Here is a 5000-nt window from a genome sequence, read left to right as displayed (position 1 = left end):
ATGAGTCTGACAGTTTTGCACCCTTCTGCGGAAAGTTGTGTCTCGTTAAGCCTAAAAAGTCAGTAGAACATCGCGAAACGATCCGACCACTCCTTCGACCTGTTTTGGGGTTTTGCAGTTTTCCATGGGGTATTTTGTATGGGGAAAACCGACCCATGCCCGTACCTCCGTACCTAAGCGTCTGACGGTCTTGGACCCCTTTAGGTAAAAGTTGCATTCCGTCGAGCTGAACATTTCACTAGAACATCGCGAAACGATCCGACGCCTCCTTCTGGGAGTTTTTGGGGTCGGAAGGTTTTCTGGGACTTAGTCTCTGGAGCAACATTTCTGAAGCTCGGCACGAGCAACCACGCACGTGTCTTATATCTCCGTAAGTAAGGGTCTGACGGTCTTTAACACCTTTAGCAAAAAGTTGCGCCCTATCGAATGGAACATTTCACTAGAACACCACGAAACAATCCGACCACTCCTTCGACCTTTTTTGGGGTTTTGCAGTTTTCCATGGGGTATTTTGTATGGGGAAAACCGACCCATGCCCGTATCTCCGTACCTAAGCGTCTGACGGTCTTGGACCCCTTTAGGTAAAAGTTGCATTTCGTCGAGCTGAACATTTCACTAGAACATCGCGAAACGATCCGAGGCCTCCTTCTGGGAGTTTTTGGGGTCGGAAGGTTTTCTGGGACTTAGTCTCTGGAGCAACATTTCTGAAGCTCGGCACGGGCAACCACGCACGTGTCTTATATCTCCGTAAGTAAGGGTCTGACGGTCTTGGACACCTTTAGCAAAAAGTTGCGTATAACCATCCTCGTCAATACTCTCGAACACTGTAACTCGATCCGACCACTCCTTGGTACACTTTTGTGGGTTGCCAGTTTCGGTTGGGACTTAGTCTCTGGAGACCAAATTCTGAAGCTCGGCGTGGGTACCGGTTTTTCGTGCACGTCAGAGGGCCTCGACCGCCCCGAGAACCCGACCTTCAGGATTTTGGCCATTTTTGGGGGTGCACAAAAGTGTTCGTAATCAACCTCGGATTGTACTTTTCATCATCTAGGGGCACCGTAGGGACCGAAAAAAGTGGTTTCGCATGATAGTCCACCTCGACCCATGTCGACCCTTGCGCGACCCCGACCTTCAGGATTTTGCTCTACGGAAGGGGGTCGACTTGTGCGCAACCCCGACCTTCAGGATTTTGCTCTACGGAAGGGGGTGCACAAAAGTGTTCGTAATCAACCTCGGATTGTACTTTTCATCATCTAGGGGCACCGTAGGGACCGAAAAAAGTGGTTTCGCATGATAGTCCACCTCGACCCATGTCGACCCTTGCGCGACCCCGACCTTCAGGATTTTGCTCTACGGAAGGGGGTGCACACTTGTGCGCAACCCCGACCTTCAGGATTTTGCTCTACGGAAGGGGGTGCACAAAAGTGTTCGTAATCAACCTCGGATTGTACTTTTCATCATCTAGGGGCACCGTAGGGACCGAAAAAAGTGGTTTCGCATGATAGTCCACCTCGACCCATGTCGACCCTTGCGCGACCCCGACCTTCAGGATTTTGCTCTACGGAAGGGGGTGCACACTTGTGCGCAACCCCGACCTTCAGGATTTTGCTCTACGGAAGGGGGTGCACAAAAGTGTTCGTATTCAACCTCGGATTGTACTTTTCATCATCTAGGGGCACCGTAGGGACCGAAAAAAGTGGTTTCGCATGATAGTCCACCTCGACCCATGTCGACCCTTGCGCGACCCCGACCTTCAGGATTTTGCTCTACGGAAGGGGGTGCACACTTGTGCGCAACCCCGACCTTCAGGATTTTGCTCTACGGAAGGGGGTGCACAAAAGTGTTCGTAATCAACCTCGGATTGTACTTTTCATCATCTAGGGGCACCGTAGGGACCGAAAAAAGTGGTTTCGCATGATAGTCCACCTCGACCCATGTCGACCCTTGCGCGACCCCGACCTTCAGGATTTTGCTCTACGGAAGGGGGTGCACACTTGTGCGCAACCCCGACCTTCAGGATTTTGCTCTACGGAAGGGGGTGCACAAAAGTGTTCGTAATCAACCTCGGATTGTACTTTTCATCATCTAGGGGCACCGTAGGGACCGAAAAAAGTGGTTTCGCATGATAGTCCACCTCGACCCATGTCGACCCTTGCGCGACCCCGACCTTCAGGATTTTGCTCTACGGAAGGGGGTCGACTTGTGCGCAACCCCGACCTTCAGGATTTTGCTCTACGGAAGGGGGTGCACAAAAGTGTTCGTAATCAACCTCGGATTGTACTTTTCATCATCTAGGGGCACCGTAGGGACCGAAAAAAGTGGTTTCGCATGATAGTCCACCTCGACCCATGTCGACCCTTGCGCGACCCCGACCTTCAGGATTTTGCTCTACGGAAGGGGGTGCACACTTGTGCGCAACCCCGACCTTCAGGATTTTGCTCTACGGAAGGGGGTGCACAAAAGTGTTCGTAATCAACCTCGGATTGTACTTTTCATCATCTAGGGGCACCGTAGGGACCGAAAAAAGTGGTTTCGCATGATAGTCCACCTCGACCCATGTCGACCCTTGCGCGACCCCGACCTTCAGGATTTTGCTCTACGGAAGGGGGTGCACAAAAGTGTTCGTAATCAACCTCGGATTGTACTTTTCATCATCTAGGGGCACCGTAGGGACCGAAAAAAGTGGTTTCGCATGATAGTCCACCTCGACCCATGTCGACCCTTGCGCGACCCCGACCTTCAGGATTTTGCTCTACGGAAGGGGGTGCACAAAAGTGTTCGTAATCAACCTCGGATTGTACTTTTCATCATCTAGGGGCACCGTAGGGACCGAAAAAAGTGGTTTCGCATGATAGTCCACCTCGACCCATGTCGACCCTTGCGCGACCCCGACCTTCAGGATTTTGCTCTACGGAAGGGGGTGCACACTTGTGCGCAACCCCGACCTTCAGGATTTTGCTCTACGGAAGGGGGTGCACAAAAGTGTTCGTAATCAACCTCGGATTGTACTTTTCATCATCTAGGGGCACCGTAGGGACCGAAAAAAGTGGTTTCGCATGATAGTCCACCTCGACCCATGTCGACCCTTGCGCGACCCCGACCTTCAGGATTTTGCTCTACGGAAGGGGGTGCACACTTGTGCGCAACCCCGACCTTCAGGATTTTGCTCTACGGAAGGGGGTGCACAAAAGTGTTCGTATTCAACCTCGGATTGTACTTTTCATCATCTAGGGGCACCGTAGGGACCGAAAAAAGTGGTTTCGCATGATAGTCCACCTCGACCCATGTCGACCCTTGCGCGACCCCGACCTTCAGGATTTTGCTCTACGGAAGGGGGTGCACACTTGTGCGCAACCCCGACCTTCAGGATTTTGCTCTACGGAAGGGGGTGCACAAAAGTGTTCGTAATCAACCTCGGATTGTACTTTTCATCATCTAGGGGCACCGTAGGGACCGAAAAAAGTGGTTTCGCATGATAGTCCACCTCGACCCATGTCGACCCTTGCGCGACCCCGACCTTCAGGATTTTGCTCTACGGAAGGGGGTGCACACTTGTGCGCAACCCCGACCTTCAGGATTTTGCTCTACGGAAGGGGGTGCACAAAAGTGTTCGTAATCAACCTCGGATTGTACTTTTCATCATCTAGGGGCACCGTAGGGACCGAAAAAAGTGGTTTCGCATGATAGTCCACCTCGACCCATGTCGACCCTTGCGCGACCCCGACCTTCAGGATTTTGCTCTACGGAAGGGGGTCGACTTGTGCGCAACCCCGACCTTCAGGATTTTGCTCTACGGAAGGGGGTGCACAAAAGTGTTCGTAATCAACCTCGGATTGTACTTTTCATCATCTAGGGGCACCGTAGGGACCGAAAAAAGTGGTTTCGCATGATAGTCCACCTCGACCCATGTCGACCCTTGCGCGACCCCGACCTTCAGGATTTTGCTCTACGGAAGGGGGTGCACACTTGTGCGCAACCCCGACCTTCAGGATTTTGCTCTACGGAAGGGGGTGCACAAAAGTGTTCGTAATCAACCTCGGATTGTACTTTTCATCATCTAGGGGCACCGTAGGGACCGAAAAAAGTGGTTTCGCATGATAGTCCACCTCGACCCATGTCGACCCTTGCGCGACCCCGACCTTCAGGATTTTGCTCTACGGAAGGGGGTGCACACTTGTGCGCAACCCCGACCTTCAGGATTTTGCTCTACGGAAGGGGGTGCACAAAAGTGTTCGTAATCAACCTCGGATTGTACTTTTCATCATCTAGGGGCACCGTAGGGACCGAAAAAAGTGGTTTCGCATGATAGTCCACCTCGACCCATGTCGACCCTTGCGCGACCCCGACCTTCAGGATTTTGCTCTAAGGAAGGGGGTGCACACTTGTGCGACCCCGACCTTCAGGATTTTGCTCTACGGAAGGGGGTGCACAAAAGTGTTCGTAATCAACCTCGGATTGTCCTTTTCATCATCTAGGAGCACCGTAGGGACCGAAAAAAGTGGTTTCGCATGATAGTCCACCTCGACCCATGTCGACCCTTGCGCGACCCCGACCTTCAGGATTTTGCTCTACGGAAGGGGTCCTCTCTGTACAAGGTTTAGGGGTACATTTTCACCCAAAAACCACTATCGCTCATCCGAAACAACTCCTCGAAATGTGTCTTCTCTGTGAATTTGGCCCCGATCTGACGAGTAGTTTTCGAGATATGCCCCTCTGAAGGTACATATTGGGACTTAGCCGATTTTCACCCATTGCGGTGTCTATGGGGTGTTGGGAATCGCTCTACCGACCAGCCGGTTGGAGATATCGATTCCCGGTCTTCGGCGCGTTTGCTCAACTCCGTAATGCCTACTTTTCGTCCATACACACAACACCTCGCAGAGATCTCCTTCTGCCAGATATAGCGCGTGCCCCTTTGTTCGTGCACCATTTTGGCCCGTTTTTCGCACATTGCCTCGAAACCATGCGTCCGACGGTTTTGCGTCGCAAGTACCGATGTT

The sequence above is a fragment of the Anopheles nili genome, assembly GCF_943737925.1.
Source record: "Anopheles nili chromosome X unlocalized genomic scaffold, idAnoNiliSN_F5_01 X_unloc_2, whole genome shotgun sequence".
In the NCBI taxonomy this organism is placed as follows: domain Eukaryota; kingdom Metazoa; phylum Arthropoda; class Insecta; order Diptera; family Culicidae; genus Anopheles; species Anopheles nili.
This window is presented reverse-complemented; position numbering follows the sequence as displayed.